The 27,767-nt window shown below is 33.0% G+C and overlaps 1 long non-coding RNA gene across 1 annotated transcript in view; it reads left to right on the forward strand.

The window, feature by feature from the left end:
* The window catches only part of LOC148108575 (uncharacterized), a 273,205-nt gene that overhangs the window by 148,731 nt on the left and 96,707 nt on the right, over positions 1-27,767 (forward strand). Inside the window, exon 2 of the long non-coding RNA XR_015727547.1 lies at positions 345-455. This is a non-coding gene — a long non-coding RNA (uncharacterized LOC148108575). The remainder of the gene's footprint in view (positions 1-344; positions 456-27,767) is intronic.

Here is a 27,767-nt window from a genome sequence, read left to right on the forward strand (position 1 = left end):
CAATAAAAATCTAAATTTGTATAATACCTCACAATTTCTCAAAGCACTTTAACATATCCAGTCAGTATGTTGGCAATGGAAAGAGACAGAATAGTTGTGTTAAAAAAATAGCAGGTTCCAACATTGGCCAAACCCTGAGCTGATATTCACTAAGTAAGCACCAGTGTGGCACAGGGATTGACATCTACTCTGATCATTTTGTATCTGTATTAGGTAGGGTTCTATCAGAAAAGCAGAACCGCAAGAATGTGGACCTCCAAAGGCAAGCTAGAGTCCATGACTATGAATAGAAACTCATGTCAGTTCTCATTACGTCTGACCTTGATGGTATGGGTGTCTTGTAGGAAGGACCTTCCTTATAGAGCTAAACTCATAGACCTGCCCTGGAGTCAGAGAAGAGGAGAATCCAGAGGAAGTCTCTGCATTTACCTCCTGCCAAAAGGATGAGCCAGCAGGTACGTGACAATGTGTGTGTGCTACTAAATAGCTACTGTTGCACTTCTGCCTTCCATAGAAACCTCCCATAGTTGCAAACATATAAGAAGAGGCATTTTGAGAAATGCAGTTCAGTCTAGTCAAGCTAAGCTTTACAAAGCCCCCACACAGTACCTATTTGTCTTTTAACAACTTTTAAGATTTTTTTTAGTTTATACAAAATTTAAAGCTCATAAAACAAGAATGCCATTATGAGCATTAAATTTATGAAATATGCAAAGCATATACTTAAGTATGTCAGTAATTGTTTTAGTAATAATCTTTTCCTTGTGTCTGTAGTTGACATCAGTCATTTCACTCACTGCCTTTTGTAAGAGTCAAGAAGATTATAGCAATTAAAAGCTTTTAATTACTACCAAAAATAAATGTATACAATGAGTGTATTTTAAAGATGAAGTCAAGAAAGACCTCTATGGAAATTATTAAGAATGAGAAAGAGAAAAGTTGATACTTCAGTTTTGCATACATAATTACATAATTACTAAAACACAAATTCTTTGTGTATATATAGGTATATATTGACAAATATTTAATTCTTAATTTTAGGTCCTGTGCTTTATGAGATTAAAGATTAAAATATGTAATATCTATCCTGAATACTAGTTGGAAACCAGATAATATCCTCCATTTCTTCCCTCCTTCTCTTCCTTTCTCCATCCCACAGAACTTGATATTACTTCTGGATGTGAATGGATATAGTAAATGAAGTTACTAACTAGTTCAGTTGCTTCAGTTTTGCACCAGAGTTATTCTGAATTAAGATAATGCTAAAGAATAATAAATATATGCACTTTTGCTTTGCATATGCACCTTTTATTTAACTGGTATTTTTATTTAAAATGCAAAATTATCAGTCATCTCTGTTTATCTTATTATCATTTAAATATCTATGTCTGTTTCTGTGGTTTATGGTCTTTAGATAATATCAAAATCTTTAATTTAACATTAATCTTTTATATTGAAATATTGAGCATTATCTGGTTATGTTTTAGTATCCTTGTTTGTTTACTAAATTATTAGGTCAAAAGTTAATGTTCTTGTGCAAAGCTCATATAAATTGATAAGAATACTACTTTGGCAATGTCAAAAAAAAAGAACTTCAGTAGAAAATTCACAGGGGATTTTAAAATATTAAAAAATGGAAAAATATTTCAAACTCATTTATAATAACTTGCCACTCAAATTGCCACTCTTGTATATCAAAATCAGTCTATATTGATAATTTAATATGTTTTAACCCAATAATTTAAGATGTTACAATGAAATGGAGAGAAATTTTTTTTTAAATTACCAAATATAAAAGTATTATTTTATTTTTATTTTTAAATTATTTTATTTATTTATTTTTATTTTATTTTTAAATTACCAAATATAAAAAGTAACATAACTAATCCTGAAAAGGACAGGGAATAGTATTGCATTGCATAGTGAACACTAATAATACTACTTTTCTGAAAGGAAATTTGTTACCTTGTACCAACAAATCAAAAATAATTATTTAGTCAGTGAACAAGACAGAATATGGTATGTATAGGGAGATAGCCTGGATTCACATGTGAAGTCGGCCATTTATTTTCTATTTATTTTATATAGGTTTCTTACCTCTGTGTGTTTCTGTTTTCTGATCTGTAAAGAAGAAATAATTGTGAGAATTAAATATGGGTGAATATGAAAAAAAGCACAGTGCCTCACATATAAGTGATAAATCGTTGGCAACATTCTAAATGAGCAACAGTAAAAGAATATTTAAATCTAAGTTCTTATACTAAAGGAAGTAATAAGCACCCCTCTGTACTTAGATCATAACATATTTCTAAAAAAACAGAATAATCCTTTATATGAAGCACAGTTAAAGCATGATATAATATTGCATATATAATATGATTTCAATATGGAAATTTTATTCTAAAGATTAATAGTGATTTAAAAAGGCTCGAAAGTTTCAATTTGATTAACACCACTTTGAAATGCTACAAAAATATTCATACACCAAAATTCTTTAGATACGCTAAAAAGATAAATATAAAAAAATGAAGTCATCACTAGGAAAAACTCTAGTAAATATTTCTATTATACTGATGTATTAGTCTGGATTCCCTAGAGAAACAGAACCAATAGGAGCCAATATGTCCTGTTATATGTGTAGAACTATTATAGGAATTGACTCACATGATTATGGAGGCTGAAAAATTCCCAAGATCTGAAGTTAGCAAGCTGGAGAATCAGGAGATCCAATCATAGAGTTACCAGTCTGGGTCTGAAGGCCTGAGAACCAGGAAATCTGATGGTATAAGACTTAGTCCAGGTTATTATTAGAGACTAAAAAGCCTGTAAGAGAAAGGGAAAAGCTGTGCTCTCAGTATGTAGTGTACATTTTTTCCCATAAGAATAGCATGGGCTAAAATATTTTTAAAATCTTAGATCTCTGGATCTTATTAATTAGTGTATATATTTCACTTAAGAAAATACCTAACAGTGTTTATCTAGTGTTAGATTTTGCAGGAAACAAGCCGTGATTTATAGGAAAGTATGACCTAAAAGTCTCTTGAATTTAGATTATCTGGCATTTCAATTTGTTTTTTACCCTGTTCTCAAGGTAACCGTGTTTATTAGTTCTTGCTCATAAATCAGATTCATAAGGCAGTCTGTCATTCTTATTACATAGTGGGTGAGGTTTTTCTACCATTTTTTTCTTACATTATTTCAATAAAGAAGTACACACTGAAATAATTTATTAACAAAACACCTTACATTATGCAGGGTTAGTTTATCATATGAACAAGTTTAACATTATTAACATAATTGCTTATTATTAGCTAAAATGAGTGCCTAGTATTAATGTATTAATATAATGTCTCTTAGGGCCATTAGGGGTCCTATAACAGCCCTATAATACTAGAGACTGGGTGGCTTATACACAGCAGAAATTTATTTTTACCATTCAGGAAGTGGGACGTCCAAGATCAGGATGCCAGCACCGTCAGGTTCTAGGGAGGACTTTCTTCCAGATTGCAGATTGCTGATTTCTTTTTGTATCCTCACATGGTGGGTTTGGTGAGAGAGGTCTCTCAGATGTCTTTTATAAGGCCACTTTCTCATTTATGAGGGTTTCACTCTCATGACTTAATCACCTCCTAAAGGTTCCATACTCTAATACCATCGTCATGGGGATTAGGATTTCAACATATAAATTCGGGAGGAATACAGGTATTCAATATAGCAACAAGTATGTTGATGTGTTCTTACATGATTATCTAAATAAATTGTTCTTGAACATACAGCCATGCATATAGGTGGCCACAAAATCATTTATTTTGGTATGCAGGTTTGAAAAGTTAAAAAAACTGATTTTTTTATAGATACATTATTGAACATTTAAAACAATTTTCATTTAAAATAATGAAATCATTGGCTTACTACTAAGGCTAACCCTACCTTAGAGAATATACCTTGTGAATATTTAATTCATGGTAAAATCTCTAATTTGTGGTAAAAAATGTATATTAAAATATAATTTTTGAGGTGTCAGTTTATATTGCAACTCAGAATATACTAATCTGTATAAACCAATAGTATATAAATGAATTTAGTGGGGTTATTTAACCAGTCTTAAAAGTCAGTTTAGAGTATTATGGAACTAGATGCTATGTGGAAGAACATAGTAGGGAGTTATCTTTGCTTTTTCGTCATTTCCACATTGTCACATGCATTTAAATATATAGAATGCATAAAACACTTTGACTAAATATACAGTAGTAGTTCTTCAAATAAAATAATTGCGCAGAATTTGGACCTCACTTGGCGCCAACTATTACCAGAAGTACCCGATTGATCATTGTGGTAGAACTGACTGTCCACCAGAAATCTGTGCATAGTGTTATTACTGAATGGCTACCCATGTTCTGTCTCTTCTGTACTTAGAAATTTTCATGTGACTGAGTTATATTGAAAGGAATCTAAACAGTAGTAATGTGTGTCAATTTCAGTCCTGGAAGAGTAAAATTCCTTATCATTCTCCCATGGTCTTTTTCTTTCTGGCCAACATCAGTGTGCATTCCGAGGTTAATCTTGAAATCTGTGCATTGAAGATGGCAGAGTCTGTCAACCTAGATGACTGAATGAAAGCATGGATGTAGGTAGCCCAAAACCTGGTTATTTTCTCCGTAAGGTTTTGTTGGAAGAAATGATTTTGTGTGATTGTACATGTATGGGATGTTAAGCCATTGAAATTCAGTGACTACACAGATTCTGCTTGTATTTTGCAGGTGTCAGTTAGATGATATTTATTGCTGGCTAACTGTTTCAAATGTTGAAAGGACTACACAAAAAAATCTGTGCATTATAACTACTTCTAATGGTGTGTGTGTGTGTGTGTGTGTGTGTGTGTGTGTGTGTGCACGTGTGCATGCAGTTGTATACTTGCAGTTATTTTGAATCCCACCAAATCTGACTGAAAATGTTCTAAACCCTAGATAAATCTATTATAGAAGCAAATCCCAGAGCTTTAGGGAGAGTCAGGCTATGTGAACTTGTAGCCAGATAATTAAGCAGATGACTACCTAGAATTTTAATTGTTGTGTTATAATATACTATATTATACTGTAATAAGCTCTGGAGATACAAATAAAGACTCATCTCTATTCTGCACATGGGAAAAATGAATACTATGTGGGAAAGTCTAACACAACCAAAATATAGTGAATAGTATTCTCAATAGTAGAGATAAAGTGAACGATTTTTCATAAAGGGAGATTAGAGCAAGGACAGATTAAGCAGACAAGTGTGTCTTATGTTTAGGGAGCACTACTTAGATGCCTTTGCAAATGTAAGGAAGTTGGGTAAGGCCAAGTTTGAAAGGATAATTCAAGTAAAGGTATGGAGAACTTTCTTTAAAACAAAATCTTTCATAAGGTTTCAGGTTTAAACAGGCAGATTATCCTTTGGGAAACAGCTTTTAAAGTAAGGTGTACCAATTCTTGAAAGGTAAAGATGATTGTAGCTTAGGAGCATAAATTTCTGGGAAGCAAAAACAAATTTATAAAGGAAACAGCAGTCAAGGGAGTCCCTGTAATTCATAAGGATTTGAAGGTACCTGGTTTAAAGATACATATATTTTCGCAGATTCTTTTCTAAGTTGAAAATATGCAGAACAGTTAAAATTAATATTTTTGTTAATTATGTAAGATATAAGTGACTGTAGCCTCTTACTTCTTATTTGTCAAATAAATCCTAGATCCAAATATAAATTAGAAGGAAGAGGAAATACACAGGTGAGAGATTGTATTTTTCAAAAATGGCTATAGAAATATTTATGGTCCCATTTGCTCTTCTGAAACAATGCTAGCCTTCCATCAGTAGATTGAGTCTACTTTTCCTTCCCTGTGTATTGGGTAGACTTGTGATTCTTACACACAATGGAATGTGGTGGACGTTAGGTTACATGATTTACAAGGCTACATTTTAAAAAGAAAATAGCATACAGCTTCTCCCTGGCATGATTGTATATTCTTGCATGCTCTCAAACTCACACTCTCTTGATATTTACATTTGGAACCCAGCCATCAGATCCAGAAGAAGTCCATACTATAACATGTGGAGAGACAAGATGAGAAAGCTCATATTTAGAAGAACTGAGATACCCATTGGCTACCTAACGTCATCCTCCAGTCATGTAAGGGAATTCTCTTCATATTATTCTAGGTCCTACTCTTTGAGTCTTTTGTTTGAATCTCTATTCATTCTAAAGCAGAATCAAGTCATCTCTGCTGAACCCAGTTTAAAGTATAGAGCTGCAGAATTCATAAATATAACTAATGGTTGTTTTACTTCACTGAAGTTCAGTAAAGATGCTGCTGTCTCACTTTCTTCACTTGTTTCTTCACTTGTTATGTGACCTGGAAATGAGAAGTTAGACTGTCCTTTTTCTTTCCTTTTTCCTTCTGACTTTTATATTCAGTAGAGAATTTGGAGAATCAACAATGACATTCACAAAATGAAGCTTTCATTGTTTAGCTTAGCATATTCATCTATACATTTTATAAATATATAAAACTTTTATAATTTGAAATCTTTAAAATTATTTTTAAAATTTCCTTTTCTTCTTGCCTTCTTCATTTTATTTATTTACTAGGTGCATTAGTTATCTATGACTATGTAAAAAATTACCACAAACTTATGAGCTTGAAATGACACCCATTCATTATCTCACGATTTCTGTAGGTTAGTAGTTTGGTACAAGCTTATGTGGGTTCTCTGCTAAGGGTATCATAAGGCTGAAACCAGGCTACATACTTATCTGGAAGCTTGAGTAAGGAAGGATTTATTTCCAGGCATCCTGATATTACAGGCAGAATTCATTTCTTTGCAGTTGTCTGATGCATTGTAACTTGTATATTCTAAGCCAGCAACCAAGAAAACCAATGTTTATCTCTGCTGATTTGAGTCTCTGAACTCTACACCCTGTTTTGAAGGGCTTCTTTAATTAGGTCACGCCCACCAAGGACAATCTCCCTTTGAATAACTTGAAGTTACATGTCTTACCCAAACTCAAGGAAAGGAAATTACACAAAGGCATGGATACTAGGGTATAAAAATCATGGGGACCACCCTAATGTGTGTTTTCCATAAGAGGCAAATGAATTCTCACCAACATTTCATTCTCAGTCAAGACAAATATATTGGTTTCTTAGACAGAATATGTAAAACTTTACTTTGACCAAAGGTCCCATATTCCTTAACATTATATCATCATCATGAACAGTACTAGTCTAAATTTCATGAATGCCAGTTTTCCATTCAAACTTTATAATTCAACAATAATTTAATAAATATAATTGAAAGTAGAAACTTCTCTGGCATTAGGTACAAAAGAATCTGAATTCAAAGTCTAGCTTGGATCTACCCACTGTGTGTCTTTGTACAAAATGTTTTACCTTTCAGAACCTCAGATTTTTTATCTGTAATTAGCATATTTTATTTCTGTATTTGTATGGTTGGATTCAAAGCAGTCTGAATTATAATTTTAGGCTACTTGATATCTAGTGTGTGAAATATAGTTATATGCATATATAATATATGAATATGTATTATGCATATATGTATATGCATGTAAAATATGCCATGTGTTATATATAAACTTATTTCATTGAGTAATTTGTCATTATTATATTCTGTCAAAATGACATCACATTCTGTCTTCTATTTTATCACCATTTCATACAGAAAAGTATAAACATAGACAATAAATCTTTTCAGGCAGCGCAAAATTACCTTTCTTTTAAAAATTCCTTCTCTCTTTAAGGATCAAAGCATTTTAGAGATTTTACAACTTCTGTAAGTCCATTGTCTACTTAATTATAATATGAAGATTGATAAATTTTATATTCAGTGACCAAGCCAATTATATTCAGTGTAAATAAATAGTATATTTTGAAATGCATTTATACAATGGACAAAATATGTAATTTATGTTGAGAAAGCTGTGCACTTTTTAGTAATGGTAATAGTCTGTAATTACAAAGGAAGCTACTTTGTTACCCCAAGAAGCGATTAGAGAGAAATGATAGGAAATGAACTTTGAACAGAGATACATAATACCTCAGAAAAGTAAAAGGAATTATTAAGTGAAAATAAAAGTTTCTTTCTTTTATGGAAGCTATTGTAACAGAAAACTGTACCAGGACAATGTGATTGAATTGAAGATGAGAAAGATGACTGCACAGAGGGAATAATTCTTTATTTCATAATGCTCTCTTCAGTAATGAAAGATGTTAACAATGGCTTGATCTACACTTCTGAGTTCAATCCACTGTTACTTAGTTAGCCTGTATCAGTAGAGATACTACAGCTAAGTAGAGGATTGATATCTTCATCCTCAGGACTTGACTTCTTGAATAGGAAGATGAACCCACAGCAGAAAACCCAAAAAGGAAAGCTATACTTTGAGTTCTTTTTTCTGGCATGTTGTCAACAACCAAGTCCTATCTATACTCCCAATTCAAATCTCAGATAACTTATTTTACTAGTAATTATTAACAGGGCATTGCCTTTTATTCCAGACCACATCTTAGGTCACTGATCATCATGCAGTCACACTTGGTCTGCTCTGTTGACGTGGTCGAAAGTCAATGTACCCTTCTTTACACTGATTCCTTCAGTAGATGTCTGTTATTGAAACATCTTACATAAGAAGGAGCTGTATAAGAAATAATTGCATATGTTCAGTTGAGTGAACTATTCTTTACCATACATGATAATTATTCATTTAATAAGCAATGACTTCTACTAGATTCAGTGTCTGTGTCTCCAAAAGTCTTTTACGCTTTAATATCAAAGGAATAGAAATTGTATTCAATAATCATATGACACAGATGCCACAGAGCTGGAAGAAGTTTCTACAGTATGTTTCAGTCCTTAGTTGTATCCCCAAAATGTGTCTCAGTGTACTGACCATAATTGCCCTACAATTCTTCCGGGTGAATGTGATACTTATTCTGTTCAATTGTACAGTTGTACTCTATGCAGAAGGCAGGTATATGAGGACAGGGAGCAATAACGAACTTGTATGCCCTCTGCCTTTAATAAATATATTTTCAACAGTCTCTAAATATATTTACTTCTCATTTAAATGTCTCTATGACATAGATGTGGGATTATGATATTACAAGATTTAATTACAAGATTAAAATTATAATATTTACTTCCCTACAAGAAAGAGAAAACTGTCATCCTATAATATGTCAGCACAAAAGTCCTCATCTAACCTTTCCTGGCTTCTATTTTGTTAGTGTCCTGATTTCCTTCCCTTGTAGTTTCTCCTCTGTTACCACCCCTACCACTCCAAAAATAAGTAAATGAACAATATATAGAAGTCACCCACAGGAACAAGTGGTGTAGTATAGGTATTTTCTTTGAGATTTTCAAATCATTCCCTCTTACTTGGGTGGAAGCTGCTTCTCAAGGATTTTTGGCTTTCTCTTTTTATCATTGTCCTTATCTGGGTACCAGCATTTCTCTGTAGTTTTAGATGTGAGAGGAGTGCTGTGGTCCTGCCTTGGCTTGCACAGATTAAAAGTTTTTGTGAAAGTTTCTCTACTTTTATTGTAGAAAATAGTACATATTGTAGAGAATAATAATACCTAGGAAAGGTATTTCCTAGAGCCTTAACTATTTTTTCCCTTGAAATTACATTTGCTACAATGGTCACACCTTACTATCAAGTATCCAATTCATGCTTCAGAAAGGTGGTGTAAGTGGGTAACTGTTAAGGCTTCTTCCAACCCCAACATTATTTAATTCTATATGATTTTCCCTGAAAAGAAGGAACTCCAGGGGATGGGGCAGTCAGTGGGTGGACAGGAAAGCTTTTACATTTAATTCCCCATAATTTTCTCTGGGTAAGTGCAATGTCAAAAAAATGATGATAGAACTAATCTGTATCCTAAACGAAGGAAAAAGAAGTGATGCTTTCATGCATTGGTGAAAATTATGACCCAGTTTTGAAATGGATATAATAGAATGTTACTGAGATAATTACAGTATTTATAATCAAAGTATCTCTCTAAATATCTTATTTGCATTTACAGTTTTTTTCAAGATCGTTAACTAATGTGAACTATTTACACACTTTTTTGAATACCATCTAAATAAATAATTTGTTACCTTGAAGAAAGTGCAACAATTTAGGATTTGACCTGCTTTTAATGTAAAAAAGTATTATTATTATTAGTAGTAATAGTAGTATTGGTTCATTTGTTTCTGAGATCAGAGGAAAGCTGTTTCTTCCTACCAGTACCTTCTCCAATTCCTATTCTTAAAAAAAAAAAAAAAAAGGGTAATAATTAGAACCTATAATTCTCAGAAATTTTTGAAGAGTAGAAAGCTATGTGTCCTTTTACACTACAAACATACAGGCAGATATATACCTACCCACCTTTAAAATAGCATTTTTTGGACAATTTTAAAAATTACTTAAAAACAGCAAAGCAATAAGGTATATTAAAATCTGAGGTTCTATTCTTAAATCCTTTGCAGTTGAGAAAATTTTGAGGAACAAGGTATATTTTAGGGGGTCTTGATAATCCTTAACAGGTCCACGTGTCTTCTGGTGCATTGCTACTGTGGACCAGCAGCCTAGGATGTAAATGCAAGTAATATATTTTATGTGCATATTTATATCTGTCTCGCCTATGTTAACATTTATTCTGATCAAGCTCTAGGATACAAGTTACCATTCATACTGTTGTTGAGAATTACTGCTGCAATGTTCAATTTTTGGCTTTACAGACTGCCCTCAAAAGTTTAAGAGGAGTCTTGTTAGTATGTTTTTCTATGGACTATAACTTTTGTGATATTCTCAAGTATTCTTGAAAATGCCTAAATATTTAAAAATCATTCCTCTAGTGAAAATTATATGGACTTGGAGATCATACTTAGCTGAATTTGTTTCCTGGACCTGCCAGGTACTGCCTGTGTGGGCTTAGGAAATTTATTTAACCTACCTAGGACTCTTTTTCATTAGACTATGGTATAAATTAGATGAAAAAGCCTATGTAAAACCCACATATAGCACTTTTCTTTTTGGTCAGTTACCCCATTTCAAGTCTGTTCTGTTATAGTTACAAAATTTGTCTTTCACTTGGACATGTGCTTGCTTTGAGTAAAGACTTTATTTCCCAGTTTTCTTGGTTGTGGTCATGGAAACATGGAAGTGTTATATGTAGGATATGGGAAGTTTTATAAATTACGTTAATGAGTAAATTTATTTGGTCAAACAGGTACAGAATGTTTCAAGCCCTCAAGCATATAAAAACACTCTTATCAAGCAGAATAATTCAGGGGCTCAGAGATTATCTCTTAGGAATGGCCAAAGGATAGTTTAGCTTTTAAATGTTCAAAGATTGAGTAACTCAGACCTTCTGAGTCAACTCTCCTCACTTTTATATCTCCTTCCTTATGGTATAAGTGGAAGTGATGCTGGAGTTGTGACCTAATTCTCCATCTGTATTCTCTCTTGATGAGAATCTCATCACACACTTCATTTGTACATGATGTCTCTCTTCCTTTAACTTCTTATTCTTTGCTACCTTTTCCCAAGTCCAAAAAAAAAAAAAAAAAAAAAAAAGAAAAAGAAAAAGAATCCTCTATTTTCTTCCTTCAGCCACAATCCTATTTCCATCCTCTTTATTTATGGTCAAGTCGCTTGAAATATGTTTTTATACTGGTCTCTCTATATTTATTCATTTCTCATTAATTCCTACTCAGCCATTACTGAATTGATGATACTCCATAGAAATCACCAGTGACTTCTTTGTTTCTTAACCCAAAAAATAATATTTCAGGATTGTTCTTATATGGGTGCAATTAAAAGTCGTGGCCTCCCTCTGTACCAAAAGCTTTTTTCCCTTGCTTCTGTGATAATTCAAATATTCATTCATTCAGAAACACTAATTGGTAACTTACTATGTGTCAGGTACTGTTCTAAGAATTAAGTATGCAAAGCCCAATAGACCAGTTTTCTATGCTTAGGTAGCTCATAACAACGACCCACCACCACCATTTTTATTCATCTAACACTTACTCTGAGCAAGAAGCTGAGGATAAATTATATAATTCCCTGTAATTCCTGCAATGCTCCAGGTGAAAGCCACTATTATTATCTACATTTTACAGAGGAAAAAAAACTTTAGTTAAGAGAAGTCAATTAACTTGACTAAGGCTTAACAACTAATTATTAAGTCTTTGGACTTGAGCCTCTATCTATTAAATACCAAAGTCCATGAACTTAATTTTCTTTGAAAAAAAATAATCTTATTCTTTATTCTCAGTTTTCTGGGCATATAGAAGGACTTGCATGCAGCATGATTGTTGTTAGTTTCTGTTTCACATATCCTATTTCTGCTTTTTGAATACTGTTTCCCCAGATATTTATGAGCTTAGTCTTAACTTACTTAACTTCTGGGTAACTTACCATGGTGACTCCCCTGTATGTTCCTGTGTCCTCCCAAAGAACTTACCCTTAATGTAGAATTTACCCAAGTGTAATTTAATGGCCTGTTTGTTAGTCTGCCTTTCCCAATAAACTATAATTGATGACTTCAATGGCTGGCACTTACTGAGACAACTATTTCTTCAACGAAGGAATGAGTGATTATATTTTTGTGTTTTTCCCCCCAAAGAAATACCAACTGTTCATGTTTTCAGAATAGCTTCTTAGTTGACTTTTCTTCCTTTCCAACCATTTCTTCAATAATATTCAAATATTCCTATACTCCTACATGTAGACAATGCTTTCTTTTTTTCTTGTCCACAAAATGTTCTTCCAATACCTAGAGCCACTCTCGAAATTCTTACCCTTCAAGCCTTCTCTCAGACAGAACTCTGCTATGAATCCTTCAGTAACTGCATTGTTTATGTAGGCAATAATATGTTGTTATGTCTTATATTTTATTTCCTCTGGTTCTTTTTCTAAAGAATGAGGTCTTAATATTATTCATTCTTAATAACCAAAGTCCTTAGCATAATCAGTGAAATAACTTAATAAATTATAACCACTGTTACCTTTCAGAGCCTTTAGAATGTAGATGAGTGCAATCTACAAATTATTTAATTTTATCTTTTAAAATCTATTTTTTATATATGTTTAAAATTTTATCAAGGACTACTTAAAAAAAAATTAAATACCAGTCAAAGTAGAACTGAGATTGAGATGCTTTTATAAATGCATTTGCCTTCTACCATATATTCCATATGTTCATGTACCTTATTGAAGAATCAACAACATTTGTATCCCTGAGATATTTCCTTTGGCGATTACACTCATATTATCTTCTAATGAGGCTGTTTTTTTATTTTATCAATTACAGGAATTATTTTTATTAGATAGTTGATGATTTGAAACTCTTACATAAACTCTTATTTTAATTTTGTGACTGAAAATAATTTCCCTAAAATATTCTTAAACTCTCCAGACTTCAGTTTGCTAACCTACAAATTAAAAAAAAAAAAAAGTGATTATTTTTCTTCTTATGTTGTTAAAGGATGTTTTAAATTATTTATAGACATATGGTAAGAAAAGACAATTTATCATGTTGCAGAAACCCATCACTAATTAGTAAAGATTGGCCACTTTTTCTGAGATTGATTAATTATTTCTAGTTGTTTACAAACAGTACAAGCATTCATGTCTGGGTAGCTGGAATAAATGACCTGTATATACATAAATGTTTTCAGTTATGGAAGATGCATCCTTTCTTGCACAGGTGCACATCCACTATAATTTTATAGACAATTTTAAGTGATTTAAAAGAAAAGAAAAAGATAAATTCACAGTAAATGGAGGTAAGGGATGACCTGCTTGATCTATTCTATTAAGTTCCATTAATAGAGAAAGTAGACAATAGAGAAGGTAGCCCCTGAATCACATTCTGCATTCATTTTGCTCATTTAAAGTCTTTATTATTCAATATTATCATATTACTTTTGCAAGAAAAGTTTACTTTCTGATTACAGAAGTGTGATTTAGGAAGTTTTTAGAGAGTTTGCACAAGGGAAATACCAAGTATCTATTTATGACTATAGTGTAATGGTCTTTGGAATCAGATGGTTTTGTTTCAAATCCCACTTCTGCAGTACACTAGCTGTGTGATGCTCAAGCTATTTTATTTAATCCCTGTAAGTATCGTTCCTAAGCTATAAAATAGAGTAACAAATACTAGCTCTTTATGATGCTAAGAGAGTCAAATGAAGCAATATGTATAAAGTACAAGTATCTGGTAACAACTAAGTTCTCAAAAAAATTAGGTATCATTATTATTAGTTCTATTGTTATTTTTTTTAATTACCATTATTACAAATGCTGTGGTTTACATTTATGCTTTAATGAATGCCCGCTGATTATATTTTGCCTTGGCTGATTTAATACACTTAATACAATGGCAAAAACAGATTATATTCATTGATTGTAATTATTTTACTAAAATGTGTAATCTACTAATTTATTTTTCTGGATATCTTAAGAATGGGATTATTGTTTCATGGCAGAGTGAGGCTAAAATACATCCCTGCCATAGGTAGATAGATATACAACCAAAGCTATGTCTGTAGATTTTTTTTTTTACCTATTTTCAAACATTCTAATGTACAAATCGTAGAAATGAACATTAGTTAATAAGAAGAAGCAATAGTGGTTCATTAATTGTATCAAATATAAGATTTTAATACAAGGTGTACTAATCTAGTGCGAGATGTTACTATTAGGAGAAATGTATGTAAGGGAAGGACAGTATCCGGCAATCTCTGTACAACATACTCAATTTTTCTGTGAATTTAAAACTGTTCAAAATACAGTCTATTAATTCATTTAAAAATGATTGTTTAAAATCTTTAAATTTGGTGATATATGTGAAGAGCATTAAATGTATCCATATATTTTAAGGCAAAGAGACTTTTAATGAATTCCTGTTTTTTAGAAAATAACTAAAAATATGGAGAATAATTCAGAAATATTTATTATATAATGATTTTAATGGCTATGAGTTAAAAGCATGCCATTGTTTATATATTTAAGTAAATTATTTTCCAAATAGAAACTGTTAGCCAGACAACCAAATTGTGTTTAAGGAAGTTTTTAATTGTCTGGGAATGTACCTATGATGAAATGTTAAGTAAAGAATTATTTCTGCTGCAATATTAAATACGTAACACATTCTGAAATAAGTAAATGCGTAGTTGGTAAAATAGCCATGATGCAGTATGGACTTGATGTTTTTTTTTTCCTCAAGTAATCCAATATTTCTTTTTTTTCCTCAAGTAATCATTTGTATATAAAATACAATATTCCCTGTTTACTAATTGGACCCTTATTTACAAATTGGATATTAAATAAAAATAAATTGACATACGAATTATAGCTTTTAAATGCCAGAGCCAGGATTTAACTTTCTTTGATTCCAATCTCCATGTTTTTAAAAATGTTAAATAAAATAATTACAATGTCTGCCTCTAGGTTGCGCTAGGAAGAGAAATTTTAAAAATTTTGAAAGCAGACACTATGAAATTTCTACAGTGAAGTGATAGCTAATAAATAGAGAAAAAGGGATCATAGAAAATGTATAACTGATTTTCATTTCTTCTTTCAGAAGATTTCTGAAAGAAATCCTTTAAGTATGAAAATATAACCTAAATGTCTTGATAATGTTTAGATTTTGTAATTTCTATTCATTGAAAAAAATAGATTTTTTCAAATTATCTTTGTTTTTGGAAAATATGCTAACCAAATTGACAGGCAATATAATGGTAATTCCATGATTTATTATTACGAGGAATCCACAATTTCTAGTTTTTTAAGTCTTTGAGTTTTCTGTTTTCTTTTTTATGTCATTACCTTTCATTCATCATCCTTCATTTTTATCAAATACCCATCTATCTATCACAAAACTCCTGCCGTCGGAAGTAAAGTTCATGTCTGCTACAAAGTTTCCATATGAAGTGGCTAATAGCAAGTGATGGTAAGGATGTAGAGAAATTGGAAACTTCCTGCACTGCTGATGGGAGTGTGAAGTGATACAGCTGCTGTGGAAAACAGTTGGGTAGCTCTTCAAATGTTAAACAATAGAGTTACCATATGACCCAGTGATTCCACTCCTAGATATATTACCAAAAAAATTGAAAATATATGTCTTCACAAAAACATGTTTATTGCAACATGATTTATAATAGCCAAAATGTGGAAGTAATCCAAATGTTCATCATCTCATGAATGCATAAATAAGATATATATGTATAATGGAATATTAGACATAAAAAGGAGTAAAATACTGATACATGCTAAACATGAATGAACTTTGAAAACGTCATGCTAAGTAAAATAAGCCAGGTCACTTATTATATGATTCTAATCATGTGAAATCTTCAGAATAAGTAAATTCATTGAGACAGAAAGTAGATTAGTGGTTATTAGCAAGATATGAAGAAAGGGAGAAATGGCAAGTGACTTTTAATGGGTACAGGGTTTCTTTTTGGGGTGATGACTATATTCTGGACTTAGTGGTGATCGTTGTGCAAATTTATGAATATACTAAAAAATCTACACTGTACATGTTAATGTGCAATATGTTAACATGATTTGTTGGTATATTAATCATATCTCAATTACAGCGTTTAAAATCTCCATATATTATTTGTTGTGGAGGTTATATAGTGTAATATTTCAAGAATGTGAAGTTGAAACTATTTGTATATTCTCTAACATAAAGCTGATTGTGGGACAGAGTTCAGTGCAAACGACAGGGACACCATCCTAGATATTTTAAACAAAATCAGTGGAATGATTATAGAACCAAATTATGCTCTGGGTTTTTCATATGACTCCCATAACAAACAGATCCTGAAATTTGGGGAATCTACTAACAATGGGGCAATCAGTGGATCTACAGTGATATAGGAGTAGTGTTACTACCATCCCTGGCCACCAAGAAATGCTAGAAGACATTGCTAAAATGTCTGTGTCCAGTAATAATAGCCAGAAAACAGCAAGATTATTTTCTTCTTGTTTCTTCTTTATAAGCCTCAGAAGAGTTCTTCTATTAGAGGAATATTCAGATTAGTAGTTGCAAGGGAATCTGGAAGGTGTAGTTTATTTCTAAAATATCAACTAGATCCTATATTAGATTTTGAAAGAGACCATTTCAGTGTCTAATGTTAGCTCTAATAAATATTTTGAACCTTCAAAATAGAAAGGTTGAAATTATTCTTTAAATAGGAGTCTTGTCTATCACACTAATAATAATAATAATTAGAGTTGGAATTAAAATTTTTGTGAAGGTATGCTTGATAAAACAATATGAAAATAAGGACCTGGCATTCATTACCGAAATTTTGGAAAATTATTCTCCTCATTTCATTCTAAAATCCCATCTGTGAAAGTTCTTTGAGGCATCTGGTCATCTTAATTCTAACTACTGTAATTTTTATTTAGATTCTTGTATGAGCCTCCTAACTGATCTACCTGCTTTAGCTACTCCTTGCACTAAGTCCTGTAGGTATAACTATTTTCCTTCACACCCTAAACGTCCCCAATTTGAAAAGGTCAAAAACTATAATATCTATACTAATCTTGCATTAGTTGATTCCAACCTAATTCTCCTCCATAAATTATATCACCTTGTATTTATTTCTCCAGAAGTCATATAGACTGTGCCTGGAATTCTCTTAACCATACATAGGGTAAAAATTTCTGCTTCTGCACATGTCTTCTTCCTGGCATTCATTCCCTTGCTTCAGAAATGTTAATCTACCCATTTTTCAGACTAACTGAAATATGTGCTTACTTATGAATCGTCCTCTGGTGCCTCCAGAGTGTGTGTCCCAGCGCCCCCCCCCCCCCCGCACCAAGTTTTCTGATTCTGTGGAACCTTTTTACATAGCATTTCTAAAATGTCTTCAGTGCAGGGACAACATAGTACTTTTATTTTTATTTCCATATACCAATATTTAGTTCTGACACATACCAATATTAATTCTGACACAAAACAGATACCCAAAAATTGTTTCAATGAGAGTATGGAAACATAAGAATAAACAAGTGGGAGGAGTGCCTGGGTAGCTCAGCCAGTTAGGCGCCTGACTTGTGGTTTCAGCTCAGGTCATGATCTCATGGGACTTGAGATCCAGCCCGCATCAGCTCCATGCTTAGTGGGGAGTTGGCTGGAGATTCTCTCCCTCTGCTCCCTCCCCCCACCCACTCTCACGAGCTGACTCTCTCTCTCTTTCAAATAAATAACTCTTTAAAAAAAGAATAAACAAATAGATATGCAATTTAACTATCCCTTCACAAGTTTATAAGTAAATCTGTTTTCAAACATCGGAGTATAATCCAATGTTATGATTCCAGTTTTTGTAAATTTTGGCAAAGTTCAAGTTCCAGTATTTAAAGTTTATATTAAGAGCCCTGATTATCAGTTCTGCTTGACTTGATTTGGATTTCAGCTTAATAAAAAATAACAGTACTGTCATGAGGTTTCAATTTGACCTAGACACAACAGTAGACATATTAGTAAAAGTACATTTAAACTATTGTGTGAGGGAATTAGCTTCTGACTTGTATTATTTCACATCAATATAGGTGATGACTGTGAAATGAAAGGCACTGAAGATAATTTTTTTCTCATTGAACTTCTCTGTCCTACTATTATCGGAATAAAAGTTAAAGAATTATTTATTTAAAGAAGCCTTACTAAATGAAAAATGCACACACTCAAACATATATGCACAGGAACTCACTTGGCAGTACTTACTATTTATTTTTAACCTCAGAAATGAGTCTTTATGCCATACATGCCCTTGGTGACTTTACATCACCTTAAATGAGGCCATAAAGAAAGAAAGTGCCTACAGCAGGAGACTATAAATTAGTACTAGTAGGGTCTACAGAAGCACCAACTTTAAACATATGAAACTACAAAACTTGAACTTCATTTTTCTAGTTATTATCAGCTATTATTAACAAAAATATAATTAAAATCCCTCTATGCATCTTAAAGTTTTATCTCAGAAGCTCAATAACAGAGTTACTGAATGCTGTTGAAATACAATATCTTTACAATCAAAATTGCTGTAACTAACAATCTAATTAGAGATGGCCACGCATACCTGTAGGTGACTAGTCAGAACTAAAGTCCCAATTAAGTAATTTGTGTCATGGTCTTTAAAAATGGTAGTCCCTTTTGACTTATTTATGTATACTTTGGATTATTCCTAAAGAAGAGTTTTTAAATAGAAGAATAAATAAACAATATTCATGGAATGAATTGATAAACTTCTATTAGCAAATATAAAAAATATCCAAATATCCATCAATTGGGCATTAAGAAGATTCCACCTAATGAAGTGTATACCTACTTTTTTAAAAGATAATTTTTAAAATAGGTGTAATCGTTAGTTCTCAAATATAAATGAACAAGTGCTAATTATTTGATTTGACCTATTAATAAAGGAAACAATAAGGTATTAAAAAATAATTCAAAGGAGAAACCAAGGAACAGACACAGACGTGGACAATCACAAATGCTGAAATAAATTTGTTAATAGATACAAATTTGGCTTCTTTCAGGGTGGTTGGGGTGGAAATGAATCAGTTGTACCTTTACTAGAAAAACATTTTTTTTTTTTTTGCATCTCTAGGGTTGTGCAGCCTTTCTGATTGGAGGGAATCCCTAAGCTACATTATAGAGGTAGGAAGATCTGGCAAAACCTAGGACTTCTTGAGTTAAGGTAGTGGTTGGAAATGCAGTGAAGCCATCGCAGTTAGAGGTTGCAAAGCAGAATAGCTGAGAGAAGAAACCTTCTCAGAGAGAACTCGGTCTTTCTGTATGGACCAGAGAACCATCTCTGAAATGTAATCATCAAGAAAGATAGTGCCCCTATTTCTCAGTTTCTGTGGAAGGTTAGGAATCTTAGGCAGGTACTTCACCAGAAGTTGCAAAACTACTTCTTATCATAAAGATATGAAAAATTTATTCTTCCTTTGAAAAGTCAGTTAGCAAACATCAATGACCATCTCAATTGCCAGGTGAAATTAGGATAAACTCTGTCTGACAAACAGAGCTCTCAAGGCCTCTTACCTGAGGACTAGTTATCATGTACTTTTTGAACATGTATGTAATCAGTTGTATCTGCTTGGCTGTATACAAGGGTAAGATTTCTTTCTGTCTTTGTAATCTCTGAGGAGATTGCCTGTATTGTACATTATACTCTAATGTCTATTCTAAGATAAATCTGAACTTTGATCACATCATGCAGCATATACTAAGATTGGCTCAAAATGGTTCATAGATGTAAATATTAAAAATATATATTGTAAAAGAAATTATGTAAATAAATCTTGAGACCTTGGATAGGCAGAGATTTCTTAGGTATGATACCAAATGCATGACCCATAAAAGAGAAAAACAATGATAAACAGAATTTCATCAAGATTAAAATCTTCTGTTCTTTGAAAGTCACCATTAGAGAATGCAAGACAAGCAACAGTCTAGGAGAAAATATTTACAAATCATATATCTGACAAATGATTTGTATTCAGAATATGCAATGACTGTCAAAATAGAAAATGTATATCTTTGAGTCTATGCTACTATAAATACATGATTGGCTGCTTATTCAAAATAAATAGAGGAGAACAGACAGATCTCCATGCAAAGAATCCTAAATAATTTGTGTTGATACCTCTTCCTCAGAGAGGTGGAACATAGTTCCCATTTCTTATATGTGGGCTGTACTATATTGACTTTGTTCTAAAGAGTACAGTATGGAGAGGGAAGGAAAGTGTAACTTCACAGACAGACATTACCTCAGTCACCTGATTAGGGTTAACATAAAGAGTGACAAATGGTGGTGACAGAATGTGCTTCTGATGTGTTATTTAAATGAAAGTTTAATTCTCTGGTTTTCCTCACCAAAATCTAAAACCCAGTCTAATCATGAGATAATATCGAAAATTCCCAATAGAGAGACATGCTGCAAAATTACCTGACAGGTACTCTTCCATACCCTCAAGGCCATCAAAAACAAAGTTAGTGATATTGCACCGTATACTTGAAATTTGCTAAGATGATAGACCTTAAATTTTATTACTATAAAGCAATAAAAAGAAACAGTAACTATGTGAGGTGTTGTGTATGTGAATTAGTTTGTGCTCAGTATTTATCAACATATACAGATATCAAAATATCAAGTCGTGTACACCTTAAATATATATAATTTGAGGAGATAAGACAACAAAATGTGGAATCTTGGCTAGATCTCTGGAACAGAAAAAGAACATTAGGTAAAAACTAAAGAAATATGAATAAAGTTTGAGTTTTAGTTTCTAATAATATATCAGTATGGGTTCTTTAAACCCACACTAATGTAAAATGTTAATAATAGGGGAATCAGGGTGTGACGTATATGAGAACTCTGTACCATCTTTGCAGTTTTTTTTGTGTTTCTAAAACTATTTTTATTTTTTTTTAATTTTATTTATTTGACAGAGAGTGTGAGAGCACAAGCAGAGGGAGCAGGAGAGGGAGAGGGAGAGGGAGAAGCAGGTTTCCTACTGAGCAGGGAGCCCAATGTGGGGCTCAATTGCAGGACCCTAGGACCATGACCTGAGCTGAAGGCAGGCGCTTAACTCACTGAGCCACCCAGGTGCCCCTGAAACTGTTTATTTTTTAAGATTTATATTACCCTTCCATATGATACAAATATTCTATTTCCTAGATAATTCACTCAATATAAATGAAAGTATATGTTCCTACCAAAAATTTTATACACATTTTTAGCTGCTTTATTTGAAATAGTCAAAAAACTAAAAACAACACAAATGTCCATCAACAAATGAGTGGATATATAAAATGTGGTCTTCCCGTACAATGCAGTACAAATCAGTCAGACAAAGGAATCAACTATTGATACATGCAACAATATGAATGAAAATGAAAATAATTAGGCTGAATGAGAGAGTTCAGAAAAAAACATTTTACATACTCTTTTGAGGAATTCTGTAAAATATAAACTAATTTCTAGCAGCAAAGCTGATCAGTAGATGCCAGAGGCCATTTGCTCTAGGGGCAGGAAGGAAGAGGAATGGATGACAGAAGATTGTGATGCAGGCAGGCTGGGTCTGAGGACCTGGAGGGGGCTCCTGCAGGATCAGCCAAGAGGCTCCTTGGCATCATGTAGGAAAAAAAGTCAAATGGAGCCAGAGAAAGTGAAAACAGAGTTTATTGAATAGTTTAAGTGACAGGTAAAGAATTATAGACAGAGTGTTTCAGAGACTCAAACAGGAAGGGAGAAGAAGTCTTGTCCTCACTTGGGGTTAGGGGTTTATATTGGAAAAGGTGTCTACAGTACGTGTTCCTTTAGGAATCTAGGGTTGGGTCTGATCAAAGGTGAGTGAAAAGTGAATAACAGATGTTATTTTAGAAATCGTGAGGGTAATGATACCAGCATCAACTGAAGTTTGTTTGAAGCTAAAGACCTGGAACATGTTTGGGATCTGGCTCTTCTTAGATGTTATCAGGTGTTTGGGGGTCTCAGATAAAACTCAGAGAATGATTTACTTTCTTGCTTCCCCCTTGAAGTGAGAACATAGCTTCTTTGGGTGATTCAGAGGCAAAATATAGAACATGAGTAAATAGGGCCTCACAGAAAAACAACAGAAATGAAGCCTTTCTAAAATGGAGTCCCTTCAGCTTCCCTACCTTAGTTGCATGGAAATTTCAGAAGGTTATGAATATGTTGTTTGTGGTAATGGTTTCACAGGTTTATAGATATATCAAACCTTCCTTATCAAGGTATACCCTTTAAAGACATGAAATTTATTGTATGTTAGTTATACTTCCAATAAGTCTATAAAAAAACTAAGGAGCTGATAAAACAGAGCTGAGAATATAACTGTATAAATAACTCATAATTTCATCTCAACTAGTAATTGTTTAAAGTTTTATTCTCCCAAATTTTTACTTACTGTATATTATTTCATCCAGATTAAATAGACAATTTTTGCCTAGTTGTTTGGACTACAATTTTTATTAAAATGACTGTACAAAGAAATTGATTTCTCCAAACATATTTTTGAAACAGTTGTCAGTTACATTTTCCTGTTCAACAAACACAATCATCTTTCCAGGGAACTTCACTTAAAGTGCATTAATATTCATAATCTATCTGGAAATCGTCACAGTAGTCATTCCTTCCACTTAGACATTTTATTTTCCTGTTAAAATGCAAATATATTATCTGGGAGGATGAACACATTAAATCATTAGCAACCATTAGAAATATGGTTCATTAGCTCAATAGTCTCTCTCTACTCCTTGAAAGAATTAGGAGGAGTTAATGGTATTAGGGAGTTGGTACTCAGGACAAGAAGTAATTGACTTTGAAGAATCAGCTCTCCTTAAGCATCTTGGTAAACAACCAAATGAGAGGCCTCACAGAACCTGATTACAAAGGAATGAGGAACTAGTCATAATCTTAACTAAAACATCCTTGTCCTTGTTCTTAAATTGTTTTTGGTATGTGAAGATATTTAGACATTCAGGCAATTTCATGCTTGGTCTTTTTAGAAGTATATGCTTTAAAAAAAACTATAGAGGGAGGGGGTGGAGGAATGGGATAGGCGGGTGATGGGTATTAAGGAGGGCACATATTGCATCGTGCACTGGGTGTTATACGCAAGTAACGAATCATAGAACTTTACATCAAGAACTGGGGATGTGCTGTATGGTGACTAACATAATATAATAAAAAACTATTAAAAAAAACTGTAGAATTTTTAAATATTTGAAAGCATGGTTATTTCAAATCTGTTAAGTTTACAAAATGACATTTATTTTTGATTTTTTGTCCATTGGTATAAATATTATAGCTAGGCTGGAAATATTCTGGCAATTTTATGTTATAGGGCTAAAAAATGCACTTATAACATTTTAGATTTGAGTCATTATCGTCATTCTTTCAGTCAGTATATTTATGGAATGCTTGTTCTGCTAGGACTAGGGTAATAATGGGGAAATAAACTTAAAACACAAAATTTCTGTTCCAACCATATTTGATTGGGGAGTGTGTAATTTAGGAATTCTAATCACGTATCAGACCTGAATTACAAAATGACCTTAAATTATATTTGTTATTAACGTATGAGATGTGTTATCCTAATGAATTTCAAGTCAATTTAATATTTGGTAGAGGAAAATATAGTCTCTGACCACAAGATACACAAAAAACTGACAGAAAATGTAAGGAATAAAATCTCTAGCAAAGGAAAGATAGTATTTCTAAAGGTAAATATAATTGGATAATTGGTTCTAGTTTCATTTTTTTCTACCTCAGCCTTCTGCACTCTGGGATTGAGAATTACATTTTGAGAAACCTGAGAAGTTAGTTTGTAGGAAGTGATTTGCACCTTATTAATTAATAACCCATGATTGCACATAGGTACTATCAAATGTGTCTATATTCCCAGTAAGATTTTAGGGTAGACAGGGATCCTTGAAGATCATATGTAAACTTCAGATAATGTCAATAGAAGGGTTTATTTTAAATTAATTAAGATGTTTTTAAAATTCCTAAATATTTACGGTGTGCCTGTGTGGCTCAGTAGGTTACGCATTGGATTCTTGGTTTCTGCTCAGGTCATGATCTTAAGGGGTCGGTGAGATCAAGCCATGCATAGGGCTCCAGGCTCAACACGGAGTCTGCTTGAAGATTCTCTCCCTCTGCTCCTAACCCCCTCACACTCTCGAAAATAAATAAATCTTTAAGAAAAAAAATAAAATCCCTAAATATTTATATATGATAGCATGTGTGAAATTTATTCATCAGCTTTATTAATATGTAATTGAATAAGCTGAATCACTTAAGGCAGCAAATTTCATTTGAAGCAAAGAAAAAAAGATTATATATTGATGTTGACAGAAGATAACATGTGGGATATAGCAGTGGTTAACAAGCCTAGAAAATAAAGAATGGAGGAAGACTAGGGGATGATGAAATTGAAGAGCATATATAAAACGTGCGTATGGATCTACAAATATATGCATATGCAAATGGATATGCATTTGAATATTGTAAGGACAAATATAAATTAAAAATAAAAGACTTTAATTTCCCTATTGAAATAAGAAAAGAGATTTCTCTCCCATCCATTTTCTTAGAGCATTTACTTTAGAAAACTTGTAATTATAAGTACTTGTCCCTCTTTGAAATCAATGTAAATCCTTTTGAAAACCAGATAGGCATTTTGTCAGCTTTATAACCCAGAAATGTCTTTCTCAAGGCCTAAGAACCATTTGTTTGAATGTAAGCATCTTTACATTTTTTTTTTTTTCAAACGTAAGCATCAAAGGAGATAGTACACCTGTCTCACAGTTTCTGCAGCAGGGTCTGAGCCTAACTTCAGTACACACCGTGCTTCAAGTTGTAAGACTACCTCTTGCCATAAAGACATGAGAAGTTTTTTTTCTCTCCTAGATAAAGTCAATTAGCTAAGAGATGGCCAGCGCAATTAACAGATAAATTAGGGTGAACTCTGTGTGACAGAAGGTGCTGTCAACCTCCTCCTTGAAGACTAGTCATTGTTTCTGTTGATGGTGTAATGGCTTGTATCTGTCTGGCTATGTAAGAGTGAGAGTGGGGGCGCCTGGGTAGCACAGCGGTTAGGCGTCTGCCTTCGGCTCAGGGCATGATCCCAGCGTTATAGGATCGAGCCCCACATCGGGCTCCTCTGCTGGGAGCCTGCTTCTTCCTCTCCCACTCCCCCTGCTTGTGTTCCCTCTCTCGCTGGCTGTCTCTATCTCTGTCCAATAAATAAAAAAATAAATTCTTAAAAAAAAAAAAAAAAAGAGTGAGAGTGGATTGCTTGTGATGAACATTACATTACATTTCCGTTTAATGCTTATTTAACAATATATGTGTTTTCTCTAATACCTTTGTGGAAAGTATTTCTGGGTTGACAAAATTTTGTTCTTAATTATATTTCCCCAATAATATGCATATACATATACATTTATAGTATGTGTGTATGCACATGTACATATGTATGTGTGCTTCTGCCCAAATTTTTGTTCTGATGTTACAATTATACATTGTAGGTATTTATATATCTTAAAAGTTGAAAGATTCTGATTAAACAGAGAGAGCTCTAGCAGAAGTTTACTTTCATCCTTCAAAACCCCTGATTAAGAACTGTATTTGGGGTGCCTGGCTGGCTCAGTCATAGGAGCATGTAACTCTTGATCTCATAGTTGTGGGTTTGAGCCCCATATTGAGTGCAGAGATTACTAAAACAAATAAATTTTTAAAAAACTTTAAAAAAACTATATTTTTTTGTATTCCTGGAGCATTATGAAAACTAAACTATGCAGCATGATTTTGAATGTAATTAGAAATGTGTATTGCTATGTATGTATATTAGAGCTACATGATGTTAGATCTAATGACAGAGTTTTAGGATACAAAAAGGAGGATCTGGGGACAGTACTGTAAATTATTTGGGACTGTTTCTTTCAGGTGATGCTTGGGTTTAACACATTTTAAGATCTAATAGGGGTAAATGAGACATTTTTCCCATTGTCTTCATATATAAGAATTATGGAAATACACTGTATATTTATAAGAAATCTAGAGATGGTTTATTCTGTGAAAAGAGTCTCATGCTTCCTAGAATTTTCCTGTTTTTGAACCTAAAGTCATACATGACTTTGTCCTGAAGATTCAGGTTCATATGTGTGTATATAGATTATTTGCGTGTGTGTGTGTGTGTGTGTGTGTATGTATGTGTGTGTTTTCAAGTAAATGTAACCTGGGCCCTAGAGAACCTGTTCAGTTTTGAGACAGATCTTTCTCATCTCAGTGAATTTTTATCTTTATTTTAGAAATTATTTTAAGGGGACACCTAGTCAGGTTAGTCAATTAAGCGTCTACCTTCGGCTCAGGTCATCATCCCAGGGTCCTGGGATCGAGTTAAAGAAATTATTTTAATTATTGTTGATGCACCTGTTATCTACAAGTTATTTTCCCTGGGTTTACAGTAACTTCAAGTTTTGTTATGATTTTTAAAATTTTGTCTGTATATTCATATATATTTATCCAGATCAGTCTCCTTTCATTTATCTACGGAATATAGAGTTATAAAGTCATTTTTTTTTTCCCAGAAAGTGTTCCATTTAAAGCTCCTAAAGCATTTCTTTTTATTATTATTATTTTTAAAATTTAAAAATTCTGTTTCTTGAACATGTGTCCCAACAGTTCTGTTTAACTACCTGTGGTTTGTATTAGTTTTGAATGATACTCTCTCTCTAGACATGGGCCCACATGGATGGTTTGGCCTACCACCCCTCCCCCCCTTCCTACCATTCTTCCTACCTTCCTTCCAACTTGCTTCATCTCAGTATCCTAAGAGGCAAATGGAATCAGTTCTTTGGTTAGTGAAGCACAGAACGATATTCACACCTATGAGCCTACAGTGTAATAGTAGACACAATACCTATCCTTTGCATAGGCATCTGGAAAAATCCTCCCTGCTCTTGGATCTCTTTCTGATCCCCCTGCATGAGTGTCATGGAGAATTCTGCCCAACTCCTTAATATCTCAGCACTTTAAAGGACCTGATTTTCACACAGAGCCAATATGACTTAATCTTAATAGGGATCCACAGGATCATTCGGGATCCACAGGTGTCTGAGAAGCAAGCACCAACCAGAATTCAGAGATATTTGTTGTTTCATTGC

Source organism: Ursus americanus, chromosome 18, assembly GCF_024610735.1.
Source record: "Ursus americanus isolate L20-20 chromosome 18, mUrsAme1.1.p, whole genome shotgun sequence".
In the NCBI taxonomy this organism is placed as follows: Eukaryota; Metazoa; Chordata; class Mammalia; order Carnivora; family Ursidae; genus Ursus; species Ursus americanus.